Raw genomic sequence first — 18600 nt, 5'->3', positions numbered from 1 at the left:
ATATGGTTTTCTGAACTCCAAAGGGTAGCATAATTCATGTGCCCAGGAAGAGAAGAAATATCTGATATACAGATCTAATGGCTCCCGCAGTCTGTATTATATGATCAAATGTACAGCTTATTTTTCTCCCTCTGCCAAGTGAACTAGTGATACCAATTCCAGGGAAAGGAAGACCAACTATGGAAGTACTCATAATTTCACAAAAGGGTGTGGATGAACCAAGTGTAGAGTAGCCAAGGGAGGCTGGAAATTCAATTTGGAAGAGACTCTTGTACAAGTGGACAAAGCACTGAATTCTAAAGAGGCAGCCTAGTCTTAAATTATAGGGCTGGTTCTTTGGGTTTAGGTAGGTCTGAGGTTTAACACAGGAATTCAGACCAGTGAAATAAGCATCGATCCCTCACAAACACAATCATGAACCAGAGTAGAACAAGAGTGTCACAAACCTGTAAATATTACCAAATAAAAATTTGAGTCTTGGAACATGCTCATTTGCTCTTTTATATCTTCAGCTAAGGAGAAATCATTTGGGAAATTAAAACAACAATGAGATGTCACACATCTATCAGAATAGTTAAAATAAAAAATAATGACACAAGCAAATGCTAGATGGGGTGCAGAGAAATTGGTCATTCATACGTTGCTGGTGGGACTTGTACAGCAGCTCTGGAAAACAGTTTACCCTATTTCCCCGAAAATAAGACCTAGCCAGACAATCCTTTTATTATTCTGTTGAAAGTCTGTCTCTGAAAGCAGACCCTGTGATAGAATTTGTCATGTATTGTATTTATTAGAGATTGGCTGACATGGAAGAGAGGAGGGTGAAACTTCATTGGTTAAAGGGAAAAATCTAACTGTGATAGAGCCTGAAAAATCTCAAAGCTTGAGGGGTATTTAGGCTGTCAGGGGAGTCCTGCATTGGTCGGAAATGTCTGGGACTTTATATTTCCAACGCAATCAGTCATTGGATATGGGCTGTCCAAGAAGGGCATGCCCATGGGTAAGGAGGTTTTCTGCAACTGAGGCAAACCCTAATGGATCTGGACAGCCAGAGGCTACCTGCTGAAAGCTGGGGCAATCTGTCTTCTTTGCTATTGATGGGGCATCTATCTGAGTGGCTTGTTTCTGGGTTCACCACAATTTCCTTCTTTCTTTAAGAATGTTTTTTCCCCCTTTTATTATACACTTGAGGTGTTCACTTAGGCCATTGTTTTTAAGCCTTTATTCTTTTCTAATATAAGTATTTAAAACTAGTGCATTTTCCTGTAAGCACTGCTTTAGCATCATCTCACATATTTTGATACATTGTACTTCCATTATTTTTACTTCAAAATATTTTCTAACGCCCATTGTGATTTTTTCTGTGACCCATGGGCCATTTAGATTTATGTTAATTTCCAAATGTTGGGGACTTTCTAGTTTTTGTTACTGAGTTCTAGTTAAGTTTCATTGTGGTTAAAACATATACCAAATGAGTCAATTCTTTGAAATGTACTAAGAGTTATCTAAAGAACATACATATGGTTTGCATTATTATTTCATGTATGTATATTTGAAAAGTATGTATTTCTCCACATGGTGCTTGTAGTGTTTATATAAATATTCATTATGTCAGTCAAGTTTGTTAACAGTTTTTAAACCCTATATACTGCTATTTTAAATATCTTGCTTTATCTCTGACTGAGAGAAGTATATAAAAATCCCCAATTATGATTGTGGATTTATCCTTTTAGTTCTGTCAGTTTTGCATCAATATTGAAGCTATGGTATTAGTTGCATATAGTACATGTAGGCTTGTCACATTTTCCTAATAAATTGGCCCTTTTATCATTGTAAAATTTCCCTCTTTAGTGTTAGTGCCTATGCGGCATAACTTTTTTCATCCTCTTACTTTTGTTCTATCTGTATCCTTATATTAAGAGTATGTCTTTTGTAGGCAAAACATATTTCATTATGGATTTTTTCAAAATTCATTCTTATAATCTCCATCTTTTAATTAGAGTATTTATATTTCTTTGTTTTACATGTAATTGCTGATATGATAGGATTTAAGTCTACTATTTTATTTTCCATTTTCCCCATCTTGTTTAGTCGCTTTGTTACTCCTTTCATGCCTTTTTTTGAATTATTTAAGTATGTTTATTCTATTTTATATGTTTTGTTGGCTTTTTATTAATAGTTTTATATTTCCTTGGAGTGTTTGTGCTATATATTAAAGAATCCACTCCTTAATTTAATAAAACCTTGAATTAAAATTTTACTACTTCACAAATAATGCAAGAAGCTTTCAGCCCCATCTGCTATTTTTGCAATTATTCTCATAGAGTTTACTTTTATATATACTGTAAATCCCCTAAAACAATTACTTTTTGCTTTAAAGTCTTTTTTACAGGCTAAAAAATTATTTCATATTTACCTATATATTTGTTGTTTTCACTTCTCTTTGCTTCTCTTCAGTTCTATGCTTCCATCTGGGATAATTTCCTTTTAATCAGAAGAAATTCATTTAATCTTTCTTATAGTATGGTTCTCTTGGCAACAAATATTCTAATCTTTTCTTGTTTGAAAATGTCCTTATTTAATCTTTATTTTTAAAGAGTATTTTTGCTAGATATGTAATACTTGTCTAAAATTTTTTCCCTCTTTCATCACCTTAAAACTGCCATTCCATTGTCTTATATATCCTACTGTTTATTTAAAGGAGATCTATGTTTTCTTCTTGCCTCCCTGAAGATAATGTTTCTTTATCTTCAGCTATCTGGTGGGGAAAATGGCTGTGGTGATGGAGGGAAAAAGAAAAATTGATTGATCAACTCCTGTTTCCTCTTGGGGGAAAAAGAAAGCCATTGACTAGGCCCAACAGCCTCTTGTGTCCTACTGGTAATAGGGAAGCCCCTGGGAAGGAAATAAGAGCTATGGAGTACGGGCATGAGGTGAGGCTGTGTTGGGGAATTTCATGATTGGCAAGAGAAACCCGGAACATCAGCTACACTAAAGCCCCTTGGTCTGCAGAAACAGTGGTGGCTGTAATGATTTGCCTACATGACCTTAGGAGTAATACAAGTTTTTCCTAGGGCTATTTAGGAAGCAATCAGGTAAGTATATAGATCTGAGTAAGCATACAACCTTATCCTGGAAAACAGTGTATTAGGGAGATATTCCCTTTTTCTGTGATGTGAGATTCAAATGTGTTCCCCTTCCCTTAGTTTTACGTGGTCCTGCTCTAAATGGAACTGCTCAGACTACAGCTGGGCCACATTTTAGGAGAGATCCATGGAAGGGCAACTGACATACTAGTGTGTAAGGAGAGTTGAAATTGAGTATGGAGCAAAGACTATATTCAAATGGTTGTTACATGGGTGAAGAATTATACTCATTTTACGTAGAACCATAGATCAGAGCTAGGACACATGGATAAAACCTCCAATGAGGAAGATTTTCATTTAAGAGAAGGAAGACATTTCCATGTTTTAAATGGTTAGTTCCCAATAATGGAAGTAAATGAAGACAGGCTGGGTGACCCTCCATTTGGGATATTATTGGGGGATAGTAGCCATATTTGATAGTCTCTATTGCCTCTTTTTGTTTCCAAGTTCTATGATGGGAAATTAAGAGGATTAGTCTTGAGAGCCTACCTATGAGATAATATGGACACACAAAAAATAATGGTAGGTATAGAAATAGAAAAATAGTTCTATAGGCAGTATACTAATGAAAGAAAAGAGGTGCAGTTACTTGAACACCACTTGTGTGGAATTGACCAAGACCTCCCTCATTCCTACAAACAGGAAACACTATGCGTCATAAAATGTTAAGAGCTGACAATATTCCCACTGTCATCTAATCTAACTCCCTCACTTTACAGATGTGGAAATTGAAGCCCAGAGGAGCTAACTTGCCTAAGGCAGTGATGCTCAAAGTGTAGTCAGAATATTTGTCTCAGCTCCTGGGGAACTTGCTTACTATACAGATTTCTGGTCCTTACTCTAGAGCTACTGGCAATAAATCTCTAGATATGGAGTCCCATGATCGGCATTTTAATAAACATCACAGTGATTCTGTGCATATTGAAAAGTCATTGTCCTACATAACAATGTTGATTACTTACAGAGTTCTGAGGAAGGCCAACGACTCAAAACTCCCAATCCATTATTCCCATTATTCTAAATTGCCCATCCTTGAAATAAAATCTGTTCCCATCCCCTATAAACTAACTTCCAAGCATAGAAACAGTCCTAGAAATGAAATCATGTTACAATTATAAAATTGTTATTATTTACAAAATGCAAAATAATGGTTGAGAAAATAGAAACAAGGTCAATAAAATCAGGATGGATTTTTTTGATTAAAAATATAGAAAACCTTGAAGCAATCCTCTCTATCCTTGACAATGGAACATAGGGAGCTTGCCTCTTTGACTGGCCTAGTCAAGTACTGGGACCTTGGTTCAAAGTGGAAAAAAATAGGCTTTGCATATGTTTTCATGCTAGACACACTGGCATATTTCTCATCATTAAAGTGTAACTGACATAATTGAACTAAAGGGCTTGGGTTAATATTTTGTTAATTAAGCCCAAATCTTTTTATATGTGCACAATCAAAAGTGTTATTTACTAATTTTAACAGCTTGTATAATCTATGGAGATCATATCATGGCACTGAAGACAAAATGAAGAAAAATTAGATTTTATACGTATTACATTAGGAACAAATAGGGATCAAAACACAACGGAAAGTGGTGAAAAACGGTTTTGTCTGAATGTGGGCTTTGAAACATCAATGTGGTTGAAATGGTGAGAGCTTGATTTAGTAGTTATAGTTCTGCATGAGAAGGAAGGTTACTTGAAGATTTATTACTAATTTCAAGTCTATTGATAATGTACCTGTCAGGAATCAAGAAACCCTATGTCTTGAATAACTACACAGAGTTGAGAACCTCAAGCTCCACCTTTATTACCCATGGCTAATAGTCCAATCAAACCTGTAATTAATTGCAGCTATCACTTGGGTACCTGCAGGAATTGTATACAAAATATTTAATAATCGTATGCCTCTGCTATAGGGGGGTTCTAAAGGTTTTCTCTGTGCCAGGTTTTAATTCCTTAGAAGCTGCTTTAGGATTCAGAAATTCAGCAGGTAATTGGAAGCTATTTTTAAGTGGGATCTGGCGAAAAGAATCCTTTAGCAATATGCTTTTCATGGCATAGAGATGTAAATTTATAAGAATGAGAGAGACTTGAGGGTAGGAGAACTAAAGCTATTTTTATTAGTGGAGAATGATAAATATCTAAAATAGGGTGATATGATCCAAAACAACATTTGATCATAATTTATGAATGTATTGAAATGAAGAATAGAGAAGGAATAGTTGAAAGTACATTTAAAATCTCAAACTTTGTGACTGGTGTACTCTCAATTGGTTTAGCAAAATAATGAAGTAGCTGGATTGGGAATAAGGATGAGTTGGCTTTTAGATATGTTGACTAGACTAATAATTAACTAGAATGCAACTGGAGATAAAACAGTGAGAATTTGTCAGAGGCTAGGGGACTAAAGGTATAGATTTGGAAATTGCCTGCATTTGCATACTGATTACAACCATGAGGGATGAATTTTTTAGAGGAAAGGAGAAAGAGCATAGAATGGCAGGCATTGAATGTTGGAGCATAGCGATAGCCAGGGAATAGAAGGGTGCTGTATTCTTGACAATAATGAAAAGCAATTACAGACCTGGATAAGATTCAGAATAATATAATATTATGTCCATGTTAAGGTGTTTTTAGATGAAAAGTTACATATTGTAGAAATCATGAATACATATAGAGGGAAAATATCAAATATGGCAAGTAAATATCTGGAGGTTTTTATGAGAAATTAGAATAAAGGGAAGAAATACTAGAATATTGCAAGGTGAGAAACAAGTTGATGGGTGGAGATACAGAATAACAAGCACTGACCACTAATTTGAGGTATCAAAGAGAAAAAGATAAATTCTACCCAATGAGAAGTCAACTGAATTAAGTGAAGAGGAAACAGAAATAAAAGCAATGAGAAGAGAATAGTTAGGGGGAAAAAATGCCAGAAGAGACAAGTTCCTGGAGAAAACAGGGAAGAAAAGACAGACATGGAGATCTTTGCATTCGTAAGAGGAGGTATTTTTCTTTCATGACTAGAGTCAAAGCTGTGTACTAGCGGATCCTGGCAGAGGCAGAGAGAAGTATCAGTGAAGGTGAAGGAATTTATGCTAAATGACATCTTCCTGGTAAAGAAGAGAGCCCCAATATCATAGTCTTTATTTGGCCATATATAACAGGAACTTAATGACTAGTGGCTTAAAAGATAAGTATGTTTCTTATTTGCTTAATACATAATCCAGAGTGAAAGGTTTTTAAGATTCGGCACCTCGAAAATGGACCTGACCAGGTTCTATCTATCTTTCTGTCCTTAGGATGGTTTTTTGGTCCCCAGGCTGTTGCCTTACAGTGCCAGGTTGGCAGTTGGTGTCCCAAACATTAGATCTTCATGCTGCTCTAAGACAGAAAGGAAGCCTTTTGCTTTGAGAGACTTTTTTTTTAAGATGTTGCTCCACTATCTTCTGGTCTATACTGTTTCTGACTGGAAGACTGCTGTCATTCTTATTTTTGTTCTTCTGTAATATGCCTTCTTTTCCTCTGGCTGATTTGAAGTATTCCTTTTCATCAGTTTTTCAGCAGTTGATTATGATGTGCCTAGGTGTGCTTTTCTTAATCTTCCTTCTATATGGAATTTGTTGCGCTTCTTGGATCTTTGGTCTACAGATTACCTGAAATCTGGAAATTTAGCAGACGTTAGTTTTCCAGATACTTTCCCTGCAACTCCACCCTTTCCCTCTCATCCTTGAGAGATCTCTTGATGTCATCCCACAGCTCACCGTTAACTTTTTTTCTAGCTGAATTACATTTTGGGTAGTTTTTATTATCATATCTTTACATTTAGTAATCTTTCTTCTGGAAATCTAATCTCTTGTTAATCCCATTTAGTGGATTTTTCATCTCATATATTTTCTGTCTCTAGTAGTTTGATTTGGGTCATTTTCATATCTAACATTTTCTGTCATGCTCACACTCTCTTCTACTTTGCTTAAGAGAAGTATATCTATAATAGTTGTAATTTTACATTGCTAGGTACTATATTTTATCTATCTTTAAAATTTTGTATTTCGTTCAAATTTTTTTTTGGGGGGGGTTATTCTGAGATAAAGTTCAGTTACTTGGAACTTAAGTTACTTGAAGCAGTTGGATCCTTGGTTTTGAACTTCATTGGAACGGGTTCAGAACACACTAATTATTCCTCACTACTGAGGTGACGCCTCTGTGAGGACACTACTCAGTGTCTTGTGTGTTAGAAGCTCTTTACTCTCTGGGCGTTGGAAAAACCAACTACTCCCAGTTTTGTGTAAGATATGGGGATTATTTCTTCTACTTCTGTCTGGTGATTTCCCTTTAGCCTTCGTAGTTTCCTTACACGGATGCGCAGTCAGTATAGAGGCAAAGACCTGAACTTTACTCCATGTTGATATCTGTAGCTCTTTCTCCCTCTGTGGGACTTTGCCTTGAAACTTTTAGCCACCTTCTGAACTCCAAACAATTTTTCTCAGCACAGGGAGACCACTACTCGGACTGGGTTCCTCCTCCCTGTTCCGCAGTTTGGAAATGTTCAAGGTTGTGATATGGGGTACTCACAGAGCTCACTTTCTTTGTTTCTTTCCTTGTAGGCATCATAGTCCTATATGGTCTATTGTCCAAAGTTTGAAAAATGGTCCAGTTTTCTAGTTATTTAAGGTAGAATGGTAAACTTGTTAGTCCACTGTGGCTATAATGAAAGGTACTCCAAACCTATGCTTTGCATGGAATGCACTAATCCCTCTCAAGTGTAGTGACCCCCAAAGTCTCATGAAGTTAATGCATTTAGCTTGAAGTTCACCATCTCTGGATAGAAGGCAGTTTTCTGTATCATATCTTGATATGGCTTCTCATGGTTTAACAACTAATAAACTAAAATAAAGTTTTTCTTCCTTCTGGCCTGCTGAGAATAGAGGCACAGTAACAGAAATGGTCTTGAGAAAACTCAAGAAGGTTTAGACCAGTTGTCATTGGGAGAGTCCTAGGAAATTAATAAGGAATTAATAACGACCCTAGTCAACTTTAGAAAATCCTTTGATTAAAATACTCTTAGCTGAGAGAAAAAAAAAATGTATTCAGAGCATATTTTATGTTAGCATAGGTGTCATTCCAAATTAGTTCTGTATTTACATGTGCTTCAACAGAAAAATAGAACTTCACTTTTCAAATTATTCTTTCAATAGAGTTGAATGTTAGCTTGGTTCTAAAAGATAATTATTTAATTCAAGCTGTCCCACCATGTAATTTACTGCAAATACCCTTCAAGCATCCATGGGCAGACCACCTTTGCTTGTTGAAGGACGTAAATCAGAAATGGCACATAATGGGTCAATATTGTTTACTGATGGCATTACTCACCTTGATTCTATGAAACATTGAAATGATCCATAGTTTGATCCAAAGTACAAGGACATTGAAACGAAGCAAGTTTTAAGTACACAATTACTATGGGTTAAGGATGAGTCATTTGGGTAGAATTATAAAGAAATGCACGTGTTTTTCCTGTCCATTTTACACCTGATCTGGAAAGCATAATGATGCCTTTAATTGCTCTGTTTTCAAGCCAGCACATTTTCAAATCACTCACTCTTGCTCTCAAAGTAAATTATTTTGAACTTTCAAGAGAAAAAAAAAAAAAAGAAAAACCCTTTAAATCCAAACAGACTTAGTACTATGGTTTGGGAACAAGGTAAAAAAAAAAGGTAATAGGCAAGGTAATGGGCTATTTCTACAGAGTATGCTGCCCATACTAATCTAGCAAGGTTGGGAAATCTGAAGGGAGCACACAAAAAAATCTGAAAACGTGTGAAGCTGAATTGGAAGTAAAATTAATTGAATTTGAACCTGTCCACATGTTTCCATAATATAGTCATTGCTCACATTTATTTACTTAGTATTAAAATTGAATGAACATTGTTGGATTGCAACTGTTTAGGTTTTGATAAACAACAAACAGCATTTCCTCTATCCAAACAGTTAAAGACATCAAATTCATACTTCAGAGGAAAAAAAAACACACACACACAAAAACATGAGATTGAGAGATACTAACAGGAAGTGTGTTGATTCACTCCAGAATTCTATTTATAAACAGACCAAATCAGATGGACCCTAAGCCAGAGGGTGGCCACATCTTGATCCCATAAACACATGCATTCTAATCACCTTTAGACAAAATCTTTTTGGCTTTTGTTTGGCTTTATGCATAGTAAAGTCCATCAGCTATTTATATTCCTTCCGGTTGAAAATGATGGGCCAGATTTGTGGGGCTTTTTATGTTTTACAAAAACATTGAAGTTGATTTATCTTGCTCTATTCCTGCTGTCAAAAAAAAACTGTAACTACTGCAATGGCTGTGTATATGAAGAAGCAACTGCCTTGGATTGTCCTTGAGCCAGCGAATTTGCTGCCTGAAATTATATAAAAAAAGGAAAGGATTTTCATTTTTTTATTGAAAGCAGTTTACGAAAACATGATTTTTTTTTATAAAGTGAAGGGAGAACAATACAGTATCCAAAAGGTGCTGAATTTCATGTGTAAGCTATTCAATTTTTGTTAAGAGAAACAAATACAATTATTTTCTTTTTTTCATTTATTACGAGAAATGATGGACAACTGTTTTCTAGTCATCTCAGGATTGTCACTTCTTCTAGAAATGCCTCTTCTTCATACTCCAACTAGTGGTTCAGAAGGAGCCTCCATATTTTGGTATGAGTTCACTCCTCTGTCCTTAGAGCCAGGCTTGAGAGGTTAAATTACCTGCCCTAGTACACCCACCTGAAACTGATGAACCAGAGACATCATCAACATTTCTCCAACTTGAGAGTGAGCATGGATCAGCTCTTGTCCGGTGGTGGAGATTATACATTCTATGACTCGTACAGTTGATGGCCATGTCTCCTGCCTTTTGCCAAAAAGCAGTCTCTGGTAAGAGAGAGAGATTAAAATCAACATGTGGTGACAAGTTGAGCCAGTATTTTATGTTTGGGACCAACTGTGTTTTGAATGGTACACAGACAAATCATATTATATTCAAATTTGGGGGATAATACCTTACAGTTATCGAGTGTCAGATCCTATAAGTATATTTTAAAATTACTTCTACTTAGTGTTATTGAAAAACTACTGAAAGTCATTCATGGAGTCATAAGTAGAGAAAAACTATAAAGAATGTTGTCCTTTAGCAAACATTTTTTGACCATTAGTATTCAGGCTTTGTAGGAAAATCAAACAACAAATAAGACAGTGTCAAGGAACTCATAACCTAATAGCGGAGATAAGTTAAAAAAAAACACACAAAAAACAACTTCACACCATTCAAATATATGTATGTGATAACTGTAAATCTCTGATGGATGAAAGGATATATTATAAAGACCACATATTGGGACCTCTAAACATCCAGTCAATATAGCATTATGAGTTCAGCATATAAAACTCTCTCTTCCATTTCATAAACTTTCACAGTTATAAATGAAAGTGGCCTACTAGGCCTAGTAACTGCGACGAGGCAGAAGCAGGTGGGAGAGGATAAGCAGAATCCTCACCCAGGTCTAGTAGGCCCATTAAATCCATAGATATACCTGGTGGTTATTCCATTTTCCAAATTCATAATCAAAGTGGACACACTCAGCAACTGGAAGAAGCTTCACAATTATTGTTTGACCTGTGGAGAAGAGTAGAAAAGACCAAGGTCTTTCCTGAAAGCCCCTGAAAATGTCTCCCTTCCTAGACAAGACATGTATATATATATATACATGTCATTGGTGGAACGGCAGAAATTGTTGCACTCTCAAACAGTTGTGTGTGTGTGTGTGTGTGTGTGTGTGTATATATATATATATATATATATATATATATATATATATATATCCATTATATGGCACTGTGTCTCTAATTAATACAATATATGACTTTAAGGTAGCACTGATACAAGTTCCTGCAATGATGGAAATGTTCTGTGCTTTCCAAAATGATAACTCCTAGCCACATGTAGCTATAGAACACTTGAAATATGGCTAATGTGACTGAGGAATTGAATTTCAATTTAATTTAAAATTAAATATCCACACATGGCTAGTGTCTTCCATACTGGAAAGCATAGGTCTAGAGGTCTTGATTCCAAAAGAGGCCATGCCTCGACCACGGACCACAACAAGAATCTTACTAATCATAAAACTACTGATACTGACTGTCCAACCCCCATCCCCCATCGCAACTTGGGTAATATGGGGTTTCTCATTTTGTTGGCTCATAGGCAAAGAAAGAAGCTACCTATTAGCAGAGGGAATTGATTCTGATCCTGAAGAGGAGGTAAACTTTGCTGTTGCATGATGGGTCAGGGACTCCATCTTCAAATAAGGAGGAGAAGATCCAATGGGACATCTCATGGATTTCTCATGCTCAGTTTTACCTGTAAGTGAGAAATTACATCAACAGTGGATTGACAAGCATGATAATCAAGAATCCTAAAGGATGAAATGTGAGGTTACTTCATCAAGCAAATGACTTAGGCTGGCAGGTATGCTGGCTAAGAGGGAAGTGAATCTAGACTGTGTAATAGAGGATGCAGATGATGAACTCCATGATACCATTCTGACCAGCTGCAGCAGTGAGGCAGTAGTTTGTCCCACCGACTCTCCTTTTGTGAGATTCACCACCACCACCCCTCATTTACTGTCCCAGCGACCATTTTGAAGAAGCCATGGTAGTATAGAGTGAACTTAATGTGATTGCTAGTGGATTCCTAGGAATGTAATGTGAATGCAACAGCATGAAGGAAATTTAAAAGCATTATACTATGTGAAAGAAGTTAGATAAAAGGCTTTGAAAAAGACAACCCAACTTCATTTGACGTGTAAATGAATGGTGTGGTCACTTTGGAAAATAGTTTGACCGATGCTTAAGAAAGTGAACATAGAGTTGTGATATGAACCAGAAAGTCTACTTACATACCCAAAATAACATAAAACATAGGTTCACCCAAAAACCTTTACATGAATAGTCAAAGTAACATTATTTATAATAGCCAAAAAGTAGAAACAACTCAAATTTTTATTATCTCATGAATGAATAGACAAATGTGGTATATCCAGAAAATGGAATGTTATTCAACCGTGAAAAGGAATGGGGTACTGACACATGCTACACTACAACATGGAGAAACTTTGAAAACATGCTAAGTGAAAGAAGCTGACACAGGAGGCCACATATTGTATGATTCCATTTATAAGAAATGTCTAGAATAGACGAATCCATAGTGATAAAAAGTAGATTAGTGGTTTGCATGATCTAGGCGTGGGGAAAATGAGAAGTGACTGCTAATGGGCATTTTTTTTTTCAACTGATGAAAATGTTCTGGAGTTAGACATTGTGATGGTTGCACAAGTTTCAAATACACTAAACACCACTGACTTGTACACATAAAGGGGGTGAATTTTATGGTATGTGAATTAGGTCTCAATTTTTCAAAAGGTTGTATACTGTATGATTTTTGGCATTCTGAAAAAAACAACAACACCAGAATCAAATCCCAAGACCTGAGGGTTGGGGGAGAAGATTCACTAAAAAGGGGCGGGGAGAGACTCTGGGGTGCTGGCAAGTTCTATATTTTGATTGTGGTGTTGGTTATACAACTGTACAGATTTGCTAAATGCATAAAACTATATACTTAATACACCTCAATTTTACTGTACGTAACTTATAGTTCAATAAATCTAACCAAACCAACACACACACACACACACACACACACACACAGAGAGAGAGAGAGAGAGAGAGAGAGAGAGAGAGGATCTGAATCGTATACATGTTAAACTAAACTTCTAGTTATATTTTGGGAAGGAGTTTTGTCCCATAGAAAGAACAGTAGCTGAGGTTTCCCACAGTCCTAAATTCATCTCCTGGGACAAATGCTTTTAGATCTGGGTCTTTGGTGAGATTCATAATCTCTATGGGCTTCATTGTCTTCATCTGTAACTTACTACAGAAAGAGACAAGAAGAAAAGTGATTAATGGTGACTGGGTACCCACTGCAAATCAGAGACTAAGCTGAACACTTTTTAGTAATACAGTAATTCTAAAACCTACGTACAGGGAGGGCAAAAAAGGGCAGTGATTTTGTAAATTTTGTAAGATCAGAAAAAGCTAGAATAGTTAATAAGTGTACTATAGCTGAGGGTCTGAAAGCATCATGCAAAAGCAGATGTCTCAAAGGAGGGGTAGAGAATAGTGACAAAAGTGTGGTTCCCAGAAAAACATTTTTCTGGTGGAACGATGACCCATGCTAGGCTTCATGGGGGCTGATGATACCTGCTTATTTTCTGCCTTAACTGTGAAAGGCAAATAAAGCTCGTGCCAAGCAGAACTGATAGAACCTTAATGCAGAACATGCAGTCAATTAATGAGAGCTGAGCTCAATTAGCAGCAGCTCATGGGAGCTCACAGTTCTGACTGATTCCTTGGGTTTGGGGCTGACAGAGCAGCGGCCAGGGTCAGCTCCAAGAGCTCACACTCTGTAGGAACCCTGTGCTCCAGCCACACGATGAGAGCAAGGTAAGTTTTCTCCTTTGGGCCGAAATGGGGGAAGGCCAGGAATTTCTTAAGCAACAACTGGTTGACATTTGGTCTGAAAAACTCTTTGCTCTCCTTTTTTCACTGAAGTCACAGTGAGTTTTACAGGCCTCTTTCAGTTCCCTCCTCAATTCCTGACACTGAAGCCATTTCTCTGGCCCTCTTTAACTCTTTTTGTTTGCCGCAGCTTTTCACTTTCCGAACATACTGTCTTGTATCTCTTGTATCTGATTCTCTTTAGCCTAGGCTAATCGTGTCTGGTAGGTGAAATGTAGATTCCTGAGAAGGAGGATGTCATCATGTACTTGCTATTTATCCCTCTCAGCACCTGGGACACTGGAGTTTAAACTAACTTCTGATGACCAGATTGACTTGAAATCTTGAACTATATAATCTCGTCTCACCCCTCAGATATTCATCCCTAGAGCTCTTATCAGGGCACAAAGTATGACCTTTTACCATTTTTTGTTGAGACTAAACCTTTGACAGAAAGAGATAGGTGGTCTTTGGCCAGTCACAATCTCCGATTCCACTTCTGTGAAAATGTTGCCATGCAAACTTTGCAGGGTGACCCTGGGCAGTGGAGTGTATGAGGCACACTGCAGAAGCCCGGTGAAGACAGTATGAAGCAAGAGGAGCCACGGATGGAGTCAGGGATGGTGTTCATACTTGCAGTGAGGAACGTCAATAGAGTGAGATATAGAAAGGAGAAAGGTCCTCCTGTTTGTGCACCGACACCTATCATTTTGTTTGGCATTTCTATGTAAGCAAATGAAGTGTTTCTTCTAAATAAATCATAGCACTTAAGAAGCTACTGATTAAAGATTTCTGCCTGTGAAATTACTTTAAAAGTGCAATCACTTTCCAAACTTCTCTTTGCTTTGTGCATTAATTTGCTACTTTCAAGTTGGTATTTCCCCTTGAAGCGAAAACAGGTGCTTTTGAAAAGTGGTGAGAATTCAGAATTAATGGCATGCGGAGATCTATTCTGTGTCTGAAAACAGGCTATGTATCCAAAACCTTCCTCTGTGTCTGTGCCACTTAAGGGCTGGAATCATAAAACACAGGATGAGGCAGAACAATTGTATGATTGTTTTTTAACATCCTCAAAGAGGATTTCAGAGTACCATAAGCTGCTAATGAATTTCAGGAGGCAGGTGCAAGACATGCAATTACTTTTCCATTTTCATCCCTTTTTATCATTTGAGAGCACTTACGAATATTCACTGATATTCGGGGCAGAGTCTCTTTGTGAGAAAGAAATATTCTATCAGAAAACAGCTATTAAACATTGTTCAAGATTTCTCTAATTGGAAGGAGCATAAGCAAGACAAAGAAAAATGACAATTTCTCAGATTTAAAGAATTTCAAGTAGTTCTCATGAAAAGTTTGAAGTGGACACTTTAGTTCATTTCACAGAGATGGTGGGTTGCTAGCATGATTCAGACTCAATATAGTCTTTCTCCCAGGAAACGCCACGTTTTATTCCTTCAAGGCCATCTCATTTATCTGAATCTTAGTTGTCATTACTTTGCTTTCATCTGCTCCCTATCCATTGCCCCTTCCACGTTCTTCCTGAATTCCAACTCCCTGGTACAAAAAGTTTAGATCTTCATGGCTGACAGTACACCAGGTTTGAAGCACAATCCTGAGATAACCATAGGACTTCAGAAATAGAACCATATTTCATCTTGTTGTAGTAGAGGGCACTTTTATGAAGATGGGAATGGCTTCTTCTCATGGGATCTCCTAACCTTCGACCCTACCACCTCCCCCTCTATCATCAGTGACTACTGGAGCTTTTATGTTTTGAAGCATCTAAATGGTATCACTGTTTAATTATAACAGAGTGTGGAAATGCAGTTTCGTGTGGTCCCAGAAATGTGGCAGAGGTCAAAAGTGAATACCAAAATCACCCAAAAACCCAATTTCCAAAGTCTAGAAAGTCGCCAGCATTTACAGCTATCTTCTCAGCCTAAAAGGCTTATCATAGGGCCCCAAAATCAGTTCCATTAATCCAACCACATTCCTTCTCCCCCTTAAACATTATAGCAAGAAGACTCGGTAGAGAGAGCCTGGTCATTTTTAGGAGACAGTGTTCCTGGAGAAAAGCACTATTTTATGTCCACATTGTGCCAGTATGGTGGGGGGTTTGGTCTCCAGAGAATCACCAGTCAAATTGCTGTATTATTAGCCTGTTAGGCAACTACATAACTAGTAGAAGTGGAGAAAAAGAATAGGAGAGTGGGGCAAAGAGAAGAGGTAGACCAAGCAGCCTGTACTCCTACCACATAGCATGGCAAGAATCTGTGAATTGTATTCAAATTGAGTGGGCCAACAAAGATAGTGTAGCTTGCTGGAATTCCAGAGAGAGCAGCCTAAGTGGCAAGAGTGGATCACCAGTGGGTGGTGGGCCACCAAGGTGGGAGTTGAAGAAGAGGTTGATGAGAAATGTTAAGTCACAGCTGAATCTTCTCACCAGTAACCATGCATTTAGGAGAACCCAATGGTTTCCTCTGAGGAACACGTTTGGCTTAGGGAAGAGGCAGCAGAGAGACAACTGCCATGTGAAGACACTGGTGATTAGCCAGTGCTGGAGAAAGAGAGAGCAGCATTCAGCTCAGGAGGATACGTCAGCCTCACCATAGCAGTCCCCTAAGGAAAATCGCCTCTCCTATTTCTTCTCCTGGTCCTTGCATCTAAGGGAAAGAGCTGGGAAGAGGAAGTGTGTGAACAGCATACCTTCTTCCCTTTCTCTCAAACAGGCCTAGCCAGTACTAGCACAGAGGGAAAATGTACTCCTGCATAGATTTTGACAGTTTAGTTTAAAAATGGAGAGGAATGAATTTTAAATACTGAAATTCATTCATTCCACAAATATTTACTGACCACATGCTATATGCCAGTACTGCTCTAGGTGTATATAATAATTAGCAAATAAAAGATTCAAAGGAGACTGACACAGACTCATACTGAAAATGATAGGAAAATTATAAAACCTAAAAAAGATTTCCTAAAAGGAACCACCAACTAGTGGGAAATGAGTTTCAACAAAATAAATTTGGTGGACAGTTGTTTGAAAAAAAAAATAAAGCTATCTTATGTTGATATCCCAAGTGGAGACTGTGCAAAAGACTGTTTACCTATTTTTATTAGCACACACGCATTTAATGGATGGATCCTGGAGGGAAAGTTCAGATAGTCAGAATAGAAGCAGCAGGACAAAGTAGGGGATGGGGCAATCAGGGAAGTAGGAGGCCACAAGATCACTTCACAGATTTTTTTCTTAGGCGAATCTTGCTATCATTGCTGAGAAACCATGTTAGCTATTAGGGCTTCTAAAGAGAATCCCCACCATCCATCCTTCATTCCACAGTAACCTAATGAATACCACCTGCGTGCAAGAGGCTAACTGCGATGGAACTAAACACGAAGAAGCTATGAAACATGCCTTGAGAGTCTAGTGGGGGGAAAAGAGGTCTGCACATAAATTACAATGTCATTATCTTATATTTGCATAATGATTTCTAATGTACAAGATGTTTTCCCATGTTTGATTTCAGAACATTGCTCTCAGGTAGGCCATTCTTTTTTAGATGAGGAAATTCAAATTCAGCAAGACTAAGTAAATTGGCCAAGGCTCCCAGCTAGCAGCAAGTAGAGACCAGAACCACATCTTCTGAATTCCAAGTGTTATTTTCTATGACATCTCACTGCATCCTAGTATTTATAAAAAGCATTGTATCATAGTAGTTAATATACAATATTGTGCTAAAGGGCAGGGATGGGCAAACTTTTTCTTAAAGGTCCAGATAGTGTTTTAGGCTTTCTAGACTATAGGGTCTCTATTGTAATTACTCTACACTGTCACCATAGTGTGAACAAATCTGTAGATGACACGTCAACAAATGGGTATGGCTGTGTCCCAATAATACTTTATATACGAAAACAGGCAGCAGTCCAAATTTGGTCTGTGTTTGCTAGAGAGGGTCATAGGAGGACAAGCTCATCCCTCCTTGGCAGTGATGTATTGGTAAATATTTAACAACTGGATCTCTAAGGGTAAAAGAATGAGTAATGTAAAGTTTGCCGATTTCTATGATGTAAATTCCCCCATCATGGCTGATTTCAAGCTACCAGCATGAAGTCACTGAATGATGCATTGGGAAAATGTGTGAATAAGACGTCCCCGACACATCACTGCCTCAGAGTGTCACTGAAGACTTTCTGGGCTATGGGTAAAATAGCAACAGGGGAAAATAGATTATGGGTGGAGGGAAAAGAACAAGGAGTACATAATAAGAGTGGACAAGTGCCAAACATGTTCTGGGAGTGACAGCCAGCTCAGTTGGGCTTGAGCATAGGGTGTGGGTAGTGGGTAAGTGGTTATACCAAGTTTACAGCGCAGACAGCCTTAACTGCCAGCCAAAGAACTTGGGATTTGTGGAATGGGCCCCTGTGGCCTGTGAAGCTTTTTAACCTGAGAATAGTTATAGTAAGAACTGTATTTTATTAAGATGTCTCTAGCAGCCATCTGAAATTGATGCAAGAGAAATTGAAGGGAGGCCTGTTAAAAGAATGAACCTTCACTGAGATGCAAAACAGGACAGTGAGAGATGATAAATTGGAACAATCGATCCAGTTTGGTCAGCAAAGTAGGAGAAAGCAGACTAATTTCCCACCCAGAGTAGTCCTAGCCTGTATTCTTTCTTTTCCTCCAACCTTTCCTTCTTCCTATTCATCATAGATTATAGTCCAGTGGGTCTCAAATGTGGGGGTACACCAGAATCGCCTGGAAGTCTTGTTGAAGGTGGGCCCTGTGAATTGAACCTTCACCTGAATTCCAAGTATTATTGTTTTCATGACA

The sequence above is a fragment of the Rhinolophus sinicus genome, linkage group LG03, assembly GCF_036562045.2.
Source record: "Rhinolophus sinicus isolate RSC01 linkage group LG03, ASM3656204v1, whole genome shotgun sequence".
Taxonomy (NCBI): Eukaryota; Metazoa; Chordata; class Mammalia; order Chiroptera; family Rhinolophidae; genus Rhinolophus; species Rhinolophus sinicus.
Note: the sequence above shows the minus strand (reverse complement) of the source record.